General features: G+C 46.5%; 1 protein-coding gene and 1 long non-coding RNA gene across 2 annotated transcripts in view; one reads left to right on the forward strand and one right to left on the reverse strand.

Annotated features, from left to right (window-relative positions):
- CDK14 (cyclin dependent kinase 14) overlaps window positions 1-15,503 on the forward strand; it is a 440,392-nt gene that overhangs the window by 409,922 nt on the left and 14,967 nt on the right. The gene's annotated exons all lie outside the window — the stretch shown is intronic.
- Window positions 9,534-14,655, reverse strand: LOC121145752. Its single transcript, XR_005882077.1, has 3 exons — window positions 14,621-14,655; window positions 14,282-14,369; window positions 9,534-9,647 (listed from the first exon to the last, which is right to left on the reverse strand). It is a non-coding gene; the product is annotated as an uncharacterized LOC121145752 (long non-coding RNA).

Raw genomic sequence — 15,503 nt, forward strand, 5'->3', positions numbered from 1 at the left:
GCCACAATATTAGATTTCCTTGGCAACATTGTCACATCAGGAGACAGATTTTCAGTGAATAGATCAATGGAATCCTTTACTTTCAGTGAAAATTTACTTTAAAAATTTTTTATTAAGTTAATTAGAGAATATATAAAATAAAGGATCTTTTTTTTTATTATTAATTGCATTGCATTATGTGCCACAGTGTTATGGGCACTGGGATTCCTCCCACCCCTCCCTGAACCCTCTCCCCATGGTGGATTTCTCCACCTTGTTGCATTACTACAGTTCAAATTAAGTTGAGGTTCAATAAAGGATCTTTTTTATAAGCACGGTGGCTTTGATATTTTCACACTTGCAGCACTGGCTAACCTCATTTGTACGACATTGTCGGTTGCGTGTAGAACATGCATTGTCTGCTCTGTGCACACTCTGCATATTGTCAGTGCTTTGTTCTTTTGAGCAGAATCATGATAAATTTTATTTCTGTGTGTGTATATATATATATATATATATAGAGAGAGAGAGAGAGAGAGCCCTGCATAAATAGTGAAGGCTGGCATACAAAGCATATATATATATATATGTGCTTTGTATATATATATATATGCTTTGTATGCCAGCCTTCACTATATATATATATATGCTTTGTATGCCAGCCTTCACTATATATATATATATATACACTTTATATATATATATATGTATATGTATATATGTATATATATATATATACACTTTATATATATATATACACTTTTATATATATATATATACACTTTTTTTTTTGCTAGAGCAAGAACATTTTCAGTGATTCCATTGCAACTAGATAATATTCGTTTAAAGAATTTTTGAATTGTCAGTTTCCGGTCCATTTTTCCTTAATTGATTTTCCAACTAAAGTTAGCTTCATCTCCGTATTTGCCATGACTAGCATTGTTATATAAGCTTAAAAAAATGCTTTTGTGAGTAAATGCAAAAAAAAAAAGTTTTTAAAAACCTTAGGTAAAAAATGCCACTTTGAGTCTCTTTTGAAGTGTAAAGATACGAAGACACATGGAATTAATTGTCGTGACACTGCAGACTTCTCGGCCAATCCCCTAACTCGCCATCTTTAGCTCTCTGAGTTCCCATGGATGCTACAGTTAGTGTTATAATTTTAGAATGCCTTCCATTATTTTCAGCTGTTTACTAGATTTGCAGTTTCTTTGTACTTAAGAATCAGTTGTATAAAGTCTACACATTTTATCATGAAAGAATATTCAAATCTTGGGGCATCACGTTGCTGCTGAGTTTGGAGTTAACAGGGTCAGCTCTGTTGATGAATGTGTTCACTTGCACAGTCGTATCTGTCACGTGTGGGACGTCCAAGACCCGTGCCTGCCTTCCGTGGAACATTGTGTCTTCCTTTCATGTCTGTGTGATCATCAACACCCTTGCCCTGTCTCTCAACTAGACATTAAGTGATCCACCCAGGACTGGCAGTCTGCTACACATGAGCTTCGTATGCGTCCTCCCCTCTTCACTCCCCGTTGTCTGCTTGCTGAGCCGAGGGCTGCTGTGACTGCCGCAGAGCTCTCTAAAGGTCTCCTGCTCTGGTTACTCATTCTGCTGATCACCCATCTCTGCAGGCATCAGGGGCAGCGAGCACTCTGAGTGGAAGTGCAGCTCTCCAGGAGCTTGTAGACACCTTCAGAATTGGACCCACGGTCTCCCAGGTCATCTTGTCCGCTGAGGTGCGGAAGTAGTCACCTCATTAATGTAGGCAGGGGTTCCCCCTTGAGAAATAACAGTCATTAACGTTGACAGAAGAATGCTTGGCTGGGTGCTTGGGATGCCAGATGCATTATAGATTCTTACCACTCCTGCCTTTGAGGAGTCTACTTCCTAGTTTTGAGGAGAAGTTTAATAATGCAGTACCTGCTATAGCTGTTAGTGATTAAAGTCTTTATTTAATGGTGTCATCTCTAAGAGAATGAAGCAGATGGCAGAAACAGCCGTGTCTGGTGTGCCCCATCTCAGCGACGAGAAGACACAACCTCATCAGAAATGATTAAAAAATGCAAGCAGTTAACAGTGGCTCCTTGTTAGTTGCCTCTTTGCCCAGTTGTGATTTCTACAATTAAAGTCCCTTTGGTAATATAGGGGGGAGGGGGGAAGGCAGGTTGTGAGTGGTTACTTTTATTTAAAAGAAATACAAGAGGGGAAAAGATTATTACCTTTAATTGGAAGGAATACAAAATACAACAGACTGCATGTGTTTTCATGAGAATAGATGTGGATCTTTGTAAGAAGCAAGGGAAGAGAAACTATGAAAAAGCCTTGAGATCTGGTCGGAAAAGAATTAGAAAATGCCTAGGGTTCAGAGTAGGCGGAAGGAAGAGATGGCTATCCAAGGAAGCTACAGTCAGAAAAGTTATGTCTTGAAATTTTTCGTATCTTTTTACTTTAAAAAAATTATTCAAAAAATGAGATCACAGATGTGTGTGGGCCACGTTCAGGGTGCAGTGGGTCAGGAGAGGAAGTTGGGAGAGCGAGAAATGTTTCTGCCATCCTGTGACTGCTGTAGCGTGAGCACCCCTCCATGTTGCCAGCTGTCATGTGATCTTGCAAAGGGGAGTGGTCCCCAGAGCCCCAGTGGGGGGGGTGAGAAGTGCATTCTGGGAGAGTGGTCATCTGATAGATGGACAGGTGGGATTCCCATAGAGCAGGGAAAGTGTGGCACGTGATCCTAAGCTAACTCCCCTACCCAGCCACTTCATTCCTTCTTAGATTTCCCAGCCTTCATCTCAGGGTTGCTGGAAGAATCGGATCCGTCCCATGTTCTGTTGCTACTTCCTGCTGATGAGGTGTGTAGGGTTCATCTATACTAAGTTTGGAACTCTTTATCAGATGGATCCCTTTCACAAGCCAGTGAACTTCCGCTGGGTGCCCGTGGTATGTCCCCCACATCTTCATCACTACTCTGAGGAGTTGCTGGCTTGTGTGCAGGAGTTAGCAATGCAGGTGATCTAATCACGTGATGTGTGCCCCGAGGCTAGAGCACGGAGATCAAGACACATCTGAGGGCAGCAAGAGACGAAAGCCTTGCCCGCCCAGACCCCGCCCTCGTGCCTCCCTGCCTGCAGTGTTGCTGATTCCATCCGTGTGCTGTCCTTTCCCATGCTCCCTTCTCCCCTCCCCCACCTTCTTTTGTTGTTCTAATAGATTGCAATCTGGCTTTAGAGTTTTGGTCAAGTTTTCAGCAAGAGTACTTTCTGATGGCGACACACGATTTCATAGGCATTGATGAGAAATGTAGTTCATCAGAGATTAAGAACGAATGGTAGAAGAGTTCTCTCCCAATATTTCTGTGATGCTGGAGAAGCACATATAGAAAAAGCAAGCTAAAGGCGTGTCCTTTCTCTCTTATACCACGGTGTCCTAACGTGTCCCAGTGCTGAGTATGTGAGAGGGCACTTCAGGTCGCTGTCTCACTCCCTTTGACAAGACTGTAATCATTTTCCATAGCTTCCTGCCTTTTATGGTATTCCAAGCTGCTCCAGTGTCACCTCAGGTTTTCACGCCCCACACCTAGGCTTGGTCTTTTCTGCACCCAGACCACAGCTGGAGTGCTGGGGATAGTCGTTGCTTCTAGGTGGATCATCGCTTTTAGACCTTTTTACTGCATTGTGACATAGATGTCCTGCTTTGAGATACAAAACCCATCAAGCACTTATGTTGGTAGCTGTAATTCAAATTCAAGACTCCAGAGTTTTTACATAACATTAATGATCTTGGAACAACAGCTCCCTTCCATGCTGATGGCCAAAGAATTGCTCGGCTGTATTATCCCACACTGCAGCCACATTGGTCTCAGAACAGCAGTGTAATTATTGGGAATGCCTATGCGTCCTTTCCTGTCTGGGTGGTATTCTACAGATTGCTTTAGGGTATAGTAATCGAATTACCACATTTTAAAATCGATTGCAACGAGTCCCCTTGTCTATCACTGACGAGATGAATAAGTATATTCATTGTTGAATGATTCCCCCTCTAAATTCTTTTATGACACATTGTGAAATACACCGGTAGGCCTAAGTCAGATCTGTAAAACAGAGAGTTTTCAAAGAAGCCTACCTTATATCCCTTTCTCTCTAATTTTATTTTGGCTTACTTTCTATCAAACCGTCAGTTTTTCTTTTGAGAGAGAGATTTACTTCATTATAATACAAGCAAGTTAGGCATCTATTCATCAAGCCGTCTTTCTTACATAGATGGCAATGTTCTCTTTTTATCACTATAAGCACCTACCACCTGCCATGCCTCTCTTGAGAATTTTTGAGAACAAAAAAGGAAAGATGTGGTTTAAAAGCACCTTTTCTTAAAAGGAAAAGACTTAAATGCATATAAAAGGTTAATATTAGGAATCTAACCTCCCATGCAGAGATTTTCCCAAAGACTGTTTTTCTAATAGTTTAACCACATTCCTTTTCATTGAAAATATCACAGAATAAATTCAGCAGCAGAAGGAGAGCAGGCCTGTGTTGATGCCCCCAGCAGGAGTGGTGCCTGCCAGTGCACAGCCATTTACATGCAACAAGTAAACAACTCAGAGATTCATACTGCGAACCTCTGATTCTCTGGTTGATTTCCAAGGGGCATAATCAGGTTACAGAATATGTGATGCAAAGCTCCAAAAGGAAAAAAATAATTAAGAAAAGTCCTTTCCATGATAAGAGAAAAGCAGATTGTTTCTATTCATTTTATGAGTAATTCTGTTTTTGTTGGCTGGGAACTAACCTCAGAGCCCGGGTGGGATGGGAAGGGGAGCGATGACCAGGGGCTCAGTGGAGAGACGTGCTGGAACAGCAGGGAGATTGTGTCACAGGCGTGCATTGCTGCAGTCACAGAAACCCTTATGTGCCCACAGGGCGGCCAGGGCACCCAAAGTGCTGAAGGCCACCTCTCCCCCTTGCAAGGTCACTTCCGCAATAATCCCCACTCTTGGTCTGCTCCCAACAGCCCTGGGATCTGTGTATTTCCTGTCTGCCTCCAAGATCTACACATCTTTGCTTCGAACAGTCTTGAATGCCTGCTTCTCTCAATGCAAGTTCAGTCAAGCTCAGCCGTCCACTGAGTGCTTGCTGTAACTCCGGGCTCTGCCCTGAGTGCTGAGAGTTTTGAAAAGCGGTTTGCATCATCTCATTCCATTCCCAGAGATCTGTGATGACACTTGTTTCTTTCTACCTCAAGCCTCACCTCGTCTGTCTGCATCTCCCAGCACCTTCCATGAGCTGAGTCCATCCTACTAGAATCTACCCCAAAAGTCCCACCTTCTCTACTCAGATCAGAGTCTGTCTCCAGGTTTCCTCCCATTTTCTTCACATGAATTTCTGGAATTCCTGCTATTTGTAGTACAGGCACAGTGCTAAGTGGCCAATAAGAAACAGTTCTTCCATTAGAAGCTCCCCAAGTCTGCAGGCGATGACCTCATACGGTATGGTTGATCTTGCCTAAGTGTCTCTGCCGTGTGCTGGGGGGATTCAGAGAAGATAGCGACTGTTGATTGTACCAGCTGAGTTTTGGTCCAGAAGGGTCAGAGGGACGATTGAAAGAGGGTCAGTGCCAGCCCAGGGGGAGAAAAACCTGAGAGTTGGAAGCTGCAGGTTTGTAAGGCAAAAGGTTGGAAAGAGAGTCAGTGTTTCAAATAGATACTGAGAATGATATTAGGATGTAGCTGTCTCATGTTTGTTAAATGGTGGGCATCTGGCTTAACACCTGCATCAAAATATCATTCTCAGCCAATCTGCTCGCAGTCCCAGGGGACTCCCATTCTTTGTTTCTGTGTTTCTCCGTTCTTGGGCCTTTCACATAAATGGTGTCCTACACCTGCAGCCTTGGGTAACTGGCTTCTTCGGCTTAGTTTGTTTTGTTTGCAAGACAAATCTCTGTTGGGCATGCCTAAGTATCACATGCTGCTTGCCGCCTTTGCCACCTAGCATTACGTACAGTGGACATGCCATGTGGCATCTGTCCATTCCCCAGTTGGTTGATTCCAGGGCGGCTTCTGCTTGATTGCAAACTCTCGAGAGTTGAGAAGCTTGAGCTCCCTTCCAGCACCGCCGATCCCAGTTGCTCCACACACTCGTGGAGATCTTTGCGAAGAGGAAAGGGTTTCTACCTTGGACTACAATCATCTGAGGTAAACCAGATGGCTGCCAGGGCCATTCCTTGTATACAAGCACAGTATTAAAGCTTTGCTTTCCAGTTTATAGTATGATTAGAAAAGTTGCTTTGAAGTAATTCCTTCTCTTTGGAGAAAAAAAAATTATCATGCTTGTTACTATCCTTTATCAAAGGGACACAACTAACTCCAGGCTTTCTCTTTCAGAATTACCAGGGGTCCCAAATATAAGGCTTTGTTTTCCTTTAAATTCAAAGAAAAGAGCCTGGATTTTGTAGCACTTTTTATTAAAGGGAATATTCACATAGAATTTTATACTTGTTAACACGCATGAAAACAATAAAGCTATTAAAATCTGTAGGAGGAAATACCTCCAAAGCAGATTAAAGCTGAAGCATTAATGCAGCTGCAATGGAGCGGTAGGACCAGGATTAAATAAAACAGTGATCAACAGGATGACATTATGATTTTAAAAATGCATAATTATATCTACATAAACATATAAATGAAGAAGGCATAATCCATTTGCTTTTAAACAACAAGGAAGCAAAACTGCTTGTTAATGTCTGGAAGGCAGAGAGAGACGGGGGCAAGGTAAACTGTGTGTCTACTGGTTCACTCCCCAAACGTCCGCGTAGCCAAGGCTGGGCTGCCCCCGCGTGAGTGACAGGATGCGGGCACCGCAGCGGCCCTGGTGCTCCCAGGCTGTGCATTACCAGGAAGGTGAGACTCCGGAGTGACCCCAGACTCTAACCCAGGCCCCCTAAGGAGAGGTCGCACATCACACACTGACCCATGGTCAGCACCTCGTGGCCGCCACGCTCAGGCCACTGCGACAGTGGCAGCTGCGTGTCCTGCCCCGCTAACTCCAGAGGACACCCTGTTCTTGTGCTGTTCCAAAGCACAAGGAGGGAGCCACTATTGTTACTTCAAAGGAAGACATGGTGAAGGAACCAAATTTGGAATTCACTCTGTCCAGTCCAGTTTTTCCTAAAACTTGGATTTTGGCTTAGTGTTGAAAAGTCCTTGGCCTGCAGGAAGTTTGGAGTGTCCTACATCTATGTATTTTACGACATGGGAAAATTCCTTTGGAATATTCCCTCAAAAAGTGTCACAGACTGGAGTTCAAAGTGTGTGCATATGTGTGTGTCCAGTGAGGTGACCGGGGGGGTGTGCCATGTTTCATAGAGGGCAGAGGAGGAGTGGCCACGCTGCATTGGCAGGTGGCTAGGGAACTCATGCATGCTTTCATTTTGAAACAACTTCTTTATTTACTCTCAAAGGAAGGGATCGTGTAGAAGTTAAAGCTGTGTGGATCAGAGAACTCGGGCACTTCTGTGCACATTTTCTTGAACAACTAAGCCAGCAAGTAGAGCAGCAGGAAGAGTGAGGCAGAAGGACAGTTAGGTGTGGTTGCTATGGCAACCCTATGCTGATCGAAATACGGTTGAGGAGCCTTGATTCCTATGTGACTCCATATTTTCCTTCCTTAACTGACTCCTGGCCCTACTAAGAGCTGACAGGGGGCCACCAGGTAACAAGGGTAGCTGTCTTCCAGCAAGGAGGGCCAAAACAGCCCACGCACCAGGGTCGGTATCACTGCCAGAGAGAGGGCGAGCAGGAGTCGTCTGGGGGCAGGCCAGGCGTCCAGCACGGCCTGCGAACTTCCTAGAGCTCACTGCACAGCAGCAGCAGCAGAACCTGCCAGACGCCGCATCTGCCTGTGTGGAGCAGGCAGCAGCCCCGGGGTCTGACTGGGGATGAGAGAGACGCTGCTTTGCTGCAGAGCGGGAATGGGCGATACTTCTCCAACTTGTTTTCTGAACTTCCGCTTTCCCACCTGTAAGATAGGATAAAAATACCTTGCATGAATGGCCATGAGGTCCAGGGCATTCAACAAAGTTTCTCCAGCTGCTCAGTTAGCTGCGTCTGCAGCCCTTTCTGCAGGGGACAACATGGGTGGCCGTATTCACAGCAGTTACAAGGATCTTGGTTCATGTCATTGTTACCTAAAATGGGAAAAATAAGAATTCAGGGTCCTTGGCAAAGCTCTGAGAAATCCTCATAATACCTTTTATTTTCACAATAACATCATGCTAACATGACTGTCGGCGGTGTTCACTGCCACTGCTAAGCATGAGAACTACACAACTTCCTTTCATCTCTAACCCTGCATTGGTGTGAGAGCGTTGCCGATGACGGTGTTTATAAAGAAGAGTGGGGAAGGCAGGGGTTATGTCTGCGAGAAGGAGTTTTCTACTCTGTTTCTGTGAACAGGGAGTCAGAGGAAGACACTGTGGCACAGCAGGTAAGGCTGCTGCCTGGCGTATCCACGTGTACTATCAGGATGAGTCCCATCTCTGCTTCTGCTGCAGCTTCCTGCCAGAGTACCCTGGGAAGCCGCAGATGACGGCTCAAGTGCATGTCCGCCTGTGCCCCACGTGGGAGACCCAGATGGAGTTCAGAACGCCTGACTTCAAGCTGAGCCGCCTGGGTAGTGTGTGCATTTGGGGTGTGGACCAGAGCATGGAAGCTCAGTCAGTTCATCTCTTCCCCTCCTCTAGCTCTGCTTTTCAAATCCATAAGCAGAAATGACATTTTTATGGTCTTTCTTTTGGTTTCTACCTTTGTTTTTTAAGATTTTATTTACTTGAAAGGCAAAGTCACAGAAAGATGTTGACTCACTGATTTGCTCCCTAGGTGTCCACAGTGGCGTCTGCACAAGTTGTGCAGGTCCGTGGCCAGGAGTCTGGAATGTCTTCTGGGTCTCCGCTGGGGGCACAGGGGTTCAAACACTTGCACCATCTTCTGCTGCCTTTCCAGGAACATTAGCAGGGAGCCTGACCAGAAGTGGAGCAACAGAGACTCCAATCATACCCACACAGGATGCCAGCACCACAGGCAGTGGCTTACCCACTATGCCACAGCACTGACTCCATTTTTGAATGTTTAAATATAGCCTTTTAAAGATTCATTAATTGGAAAGAATTACAGGAATAGATAGAAAGATGTCTCCTATCTGCTGGTTCATTTCCCAAATAGCAGCCAGAGTTGGGCCAGACTAAAGTCAGGAGCTTCCTCTGGGTCTCCCTTGTGGGGTGGGCAGCAGGAACTCAATCATTTGAACAATCTCTTTTTTTTTTTTACTGCTATGCAAGGTCATTAGCAGGGAGGGAGAGGGCTGTTCCCATCCAGGCAAGGTGACATCAAACAGGGGCTCTGCGCCACCATCTCTGAACCCCACTTCCGTTGACATGGCCGCTGCCACATGCAGGAAGCTGAGATCCCATAAGTAACACTCTTGATAAACAGGGACCCACACCGCCGTCTTTGCCCCTCCCCTCCTCCACCCTTACCTTTATATGCTGGTTGTGCTGTTGGGCTGGCTGCATTTCTGTCCCACAGGGAGGGCATCGGAAGTCACAGGAGCCTCCCCACCTTGTAGGGGTGCCCCGAGGCTGTCTGCCTGAAGCACTGCATTTCCAGGATGGCATTTTCTCTGGAAAAAGAAATGGTGGGAGACTGTTGGAAATGCCATGTGAAGTTGGGCATTCTGCGTCCTTGCAGTCCTGTCGCTCTTGACCTGGGCGCCATGGGGCTGTTAACAGGATGCAGGTCTGTGCGGCAAGAAAACTGTACAGAACATCTGGCAGTCTGTATACAACTGTTCGCTACTTTCCAGATAGAATGTTTTTGTTTGTCTAGTTCTCAAGTTGGCATTGCTCCTGAGAGGTGACAGTGCCCGCAGTCTGGGCTTGCATGGTTCTGCTTTTGCTCACCATTTACAGAGGAAAGGATGGCATTAATGTTTCCAATGAGAAGAATCAAATTCTAAATTAAAACTAACCTGTCCTAGCAAAACAATGTGACATTGTCTATCAGTAATGCACATAAAATCTGTGTCCATTATGCTGAGTAAATTTTACCTTAAAAGATAAATATACATCAAATTATATAATGGCATCCATGTTTGGAGGTGAATTATACTAATGTCTGGTAGCTTAACTTGAAATGTGTCTAAATGATAGGTTGGACAGATGTTAAAATAATTATATGAAAAATGATAACGGAGTATAATTGGCACATGCAGAAATGTGTGGTCTTAGCATTTTGACTTCACACTTGACGTACAGCAGAGCAGGGAGGGGGACAGACTTGAACAGAAGTTGCTTTTATAATTTTGTTCATTTATTGATTCAGTTTGCAAACATTTCTTGAGTGCATAGAAACAAGTGTACATACGTTTGAACTTCAACAGCGAAGCATTTACGGTCAGCAGAGATTACTGTGAGGCCTGTGTGATGTTGGTCCCCAGGCAGGACCGGGATGCTGCGCCCGCAGCTTGGGCGCCCCTGCATCCAGCGTTTCTGCGCTTCACTAACGCGCCTGAGCCTCAGCGAGCCCGACATCTTGTCTGTATCACCAACATGTGGACAGGGCTTCCCTGTGCCACGCCCCCCAAGCATTTAAAGATGCTCTTTCCCATCTTTAAAATTATTTTGCATTTATATAGAATGAGTAGATTTCACTGTTTTTCAAAATACCAAATTTAGAAGCATTTCTTCCATTTTTCCACTCTCTCTGAATGAGTCCTCAGACTGTTTTCTAGTTCCGAGTCTTTCTTCTGCCTATCCAAATGTGTTCGTGCTTTCTCCTGCATTTTTATTTGGCATATTTATATCTTAATTTCTAATATTTCAATTTGATGTTCCTTCAGAGTTTCTATCTCTTGAGAAAAGTTTTCACTCATGTCCTGTATCAATTATAATCCCTGCATTAGCTTGTTGTTTAGGGCTAGCCTTGTCACTTTTAACAATTCTTTTTCAGGCATTTTCTCAATTCCTTCAACTTCACTCATTTTAAAACCGAGCTGTTACTTTACCTCTCTTCCTCGTTCATGTTGCATCTGCATTTAACCGTAGGCATTCCAGTAAGGACTTGGGGGGTTCCTCCTCTGAGGTTTTCATCTTTGAGCTCTCCCTCTGTGGCTTGATGCAATAACTGCCTGTGGCTATCAGGAGCGTGTGCTGGGAGTGGGCAGCGTACTGTGGTCAGAGCTGAAACGTGCCAGTCCAGGGTGACACCCAGTGGAGCATAGTGGGTCTCCTCTTTTGTTCTCACAAGGAAGGCAGTGATTAGTGTAAACACACACACCACCCCGACTCCTTCAAGGTGACTGCCACCTGAGCTTATGCTGCTGTAGCTGTGCGCCCTACTCTCACCGGCACAGTGCCAGGGGAGAGGTGGCACTTCCAGAGCTCCCACTGCACCCAAGGGTACAATCTTCCCACAGACACAGGGTGCAGAGGGTGGACTCTGCTGTGCAGCCTGCCTCGGCCATGGAAAGAGGTTTTTTCTTGCAGCAGCTCCTTAAAAGCCTCCTTTCCTGGTTGCTTACTCCTCAGATCCCTGGGTAAGCCTCTCAGTTGCCAGTGCATGCACAGTTCCCTGCCTGGCGGCTCATGTAGGAGAACAGGAGCCAGCAAAATGTCCTCTCCATGTATGGTTGAGTGTCACCTGGAGAGTCAGGTGCCTGCTGCCATTTGCATGTGCTCTGCCACCCCAGTTGGGCATGCCGTCTCAGCTGATCCCTCCACTGAGGCCTTGCTCTGAGCCCTGTGTGAGTCCAGATGGGAGGCAGAAGAGAGCGGGGCATGTGCCTCACGCCTTCCACACAACAGAGCCTGAGCTGCAGGGGCCTCACTCCCCTGCTCGGTTTGTGTCCAAGCACAGGGTCGGCTTGTGCTGCGTGGCTCCACACTCGCATAGATGCATGCCGCACCCTTCTGCCAGAGATCTGCCTCCACATGCAGGCAGGGTGCCACCAGCAGGCAGGCAGGGTGCCCGCTGTTGTGCACCATAGCATCCAGGCCATCTCCCGTGTCCTCTGCAGCAACTCCCCCGGGAGTGCACCTTGGCCACCTCTCCCATGCCATACCTTCCCAGCCCAAATCAGCTTCTTTATCCTATTCAGCTATCTTCGCTCCTTCCTTTAAAAGTCAGGTAACTCGGGAGTTCCAAGATGGCTGCAGAGGGTAAAGCCACGCTGATTCTGGCTGGGAAAGGTTAGCGAGGGAGGGGCAAACAAAATGCTTCCAGGCTAGTTACAGAGAATCCAGCAGTGGAGACTTTGTGAGAGAGCAGAGAAGGCTTGACTGCAAGGTGCTGGCAGGTACGCCACCAGCAGTGGACGGTCTCTGGCAGACAGGTGGGACAAGCTGCTGCAGCCTCAAGAGCAGTGGGTGATGTTGCCAGTCACAGAAAACCACAGGATCCATTGACCTGGTGCAAATGTGAGTCAGAACCGAGAAGTAGCTGATGGGGTGGAGTACACACCTTCCCCATCCTCTTAGCCCAAGGGAGTGTCCAGACTAGCCAGCAGAGGGCGCCACCTTGGCAGGGGGAGGGGAAAGAATCACCCAGCACAGTCCTCCCCAGCTGGGATCTTGGAACACAAGGCAGCAGCCTCGTGCTGCCCACCCCGGGTTTATGCAGACGCGTGGCTAGTTCTCTCTACAGGTCTCCACTTAACCCTAGATTGTGAAAGCATCCTGTTGACTCCGTCTAGAAGAGGTCTGTGTCACCAGACTTGGACCCCGAGCAGTGGCTGCCAACTCCTCCTGCGTCCGGGCACTCACTGGGGACTGAGGTCTGCCCGTCTGCAGAGGAGTCGGCAGCCACAGCAGAGGACTCACAGGGAGCTGCTGTGGGAAACAGCCTGCCTTCCATGGCTGACAAAGACTCACGGAGCTGAGTGGAGACTTAGCACACAGCACCGTGCAAGTCTTGGGCACAAACCCCGGATTCTGTGACTGCACGATAGGATGTAGTGTGTTGGTGGGTCTCAGAGTGGTCCTTGTGCTGGCATGAGTGGGGGCACACAGTGGCATAACCGTGAGCTTTGGTCACCTTGAAAGAGTCGGGGGGGTGGCTATGTTTGCACTGACAGGCATGACTGTCACCTCCCGTGTGAGACTGGAAGAGGAGACCACCACATCCGACCTGGGTGTCACCCTGGACTGTCACATTTCAGCGCTAACACAGTACACTGCCCACTCCCAGCACACACCTGCGGATATCCAGTGAAGGAGCAGCACTCCATCAAGCCACGGTGGCACAGTTCAAAAACATCAGAGGAAGAAACCCCCAAGTTCCCGGAAATGCCTAAGGATAAACAGAGACATGGGCAAAATACACAAGACCGCACGACTCCGACAGAGGAGCACTGAAAACGCTCCCACTGTGGGAAATGAAGAGATTGGGGGAATACCTGAAAAAAAAAAATGTTTTTAACAGTAAGGCTACTACAAAAACAAGAAGCAAAGGCCAGGGTTTAAATGAATCAATACATGATATGAGCTAACACCTTTCTTGAGAGAGAGAACGTTGAAGGAAAATGATACTGAAATATTAGACAAGATGATTTCAGAATACTAGAAAATACAGGGAAAAGCTTTAACAAAAGACCTGGGGCAGGTTAAAGGAATCTCTGAGCTAGAAGGCAAACATTTAAACACATTCAGAGAAAAATTAGTGTTCAAGACTAATAGGACGGGCCCGGCGCGGTGGCGCAAGTGGTTAAGGTCCTCGCCTTGCACGCCCGGGATCCCATATGGGCGCCGGTTCTAATCCCAGCAGCCCCGCTTCCCTTCCAGCTCCCTGCCTGTGGCCCGGGAAAGCAGTCGAGGACGGCCCAAAGCTTTGGGACCCTGCACCCACGTGGGAGACCCGGAAGAGGCTCCTGGCTTCGGATCGGCATAGTATCGGCCCGTTGCGCTCACTTGGGGAGTGAATCATCGGACGGAAGATCTTCCTCTCTGTCTCTCCTCTCTGTATATCCGCCTTTCCAATAAAAAAATAATAAAAATCTTTAAAAAAAAAAAGACTAATAGGACACTATAAATGACCTAACATTTATACTTTAGGAGTTCCTGAACATGAAAAGAGAATGGATAAGACGACTGATTTAGGACAGCGATAATGCACACTCTCCCCTCATGGGGAAAAAGGGGGTATTCAATATAGAGAATGCACAGTACCCCCAACAGGCAGGGCCACAGCATGTCAGAGACAAACTCCCCACATAAACATAAAATGAAAGATTCTAAATTATGCACAAGAGAAAAAGATTACCTTCAGTGAGTCATCAGTTAGAGCTTATAGTGGATACTCCTCAGGAATCCTGGAGGCTGAGAGAGAATGGAGAGGTACAGTCCAGGTCCTAAAAGAAATGGCAAACCCAGAATACTATACCCAATAAAGCACTCATTTATATAGGAAATGAAATGAAGATCTGCCAAAGCAAAACTAACTTGAAATTTGCAGCCACCACCCCATCCCTACAGATAATGCTTAAGCATGTGCCACACATAGAAATGGAGATTAATAACCAAAAGCCAAGAAGGTGAAGAATTTCCTAGTGAAAAGACAGAGGAAGGCCCGGGGTGGTAGCCTAGCAGCTAAAGGCCTCACCTTGCATGTGCAGGATCCCATATGGCTGCCGGTTCTAATCCTGGCAGCTCCACTTCCCATCCAGCTCCCTGCTTGTGGTGTGGGAAAGTAGTTGACGATGGCCCAAATCCTTGGGACGCTGCACCTAAGTGGGAGACCCGGAGGCGGCTTTGGGCTCCTAGCTTCAGATTGTCTAAGCTCCACCCATTGCAGCCACTTGAGGAGTGAATCATCAGAAGTAGGATCTTCCTCTTTCTCTCCTCCTCTCTGTCTGCTTCTGCAATAAAAATAAACCTTTAAAAAAAACTGCCCTGGAGGCAAATGGCCTAAATTTCCCTGAGAAGATACAAAGTAGCTGACTGCATTAAACACCACCCCCCCCGCCCCCATCCACTGGCTATCTACAAGGAACACAACAAAAAGGAATAAAACAGGCAGGTATAGTCATTTTCATATCAGACAAAATAGGTCTTCATACAAAAACTTAGAAGAGATGAATATGGCACTGTGGAATGATAAAGGGATGATGTCAACAAGAAGTGACGAAAGCTAACGTAGATGCACTCAGTGCTGGGACACCTGCCTCTTAACCCCGCCCCCCCCCCAAGTAAGAGGCAGAGTCCAATACAGTAACATGGGGGGACTGCAACATTCTACTGTTGTCAATGGACAGATGAACCAGACAGAAACTGAACCCACAACACGAGTAATCTTCACCATGTACCAAATGCACCTGATAACTACAGACCTTTTGTCCCCCAGATGCAGAATACACATCTGTTCATCCATGCATGCAGTCTCTTATACGATAGACCACATGCTAGGCCATAAAGTAAGTCTGAACAAATGCAAAAGAATTGAAATCATACCATGCATATCTTCAGACCACCAGGGAACGAAGCTG

This window comes from Ochotona curzoniae, unplaced genomic scaffold (assembly GCF_017591425.1).
Source record: "Ochotona curzoniae isolate NIBS_2020 unplaced genomic scaffold, NIBS_Ocur_1.0 scaffold_3835, whole genome shotgun sequence".
Classification (NCBI taxonomy): Eukaryota; Metazoa; Chordata; class Mammalia; order Lagomorpha; family Ochotonidae; genus Ochotona; species Ochotona curzoniae.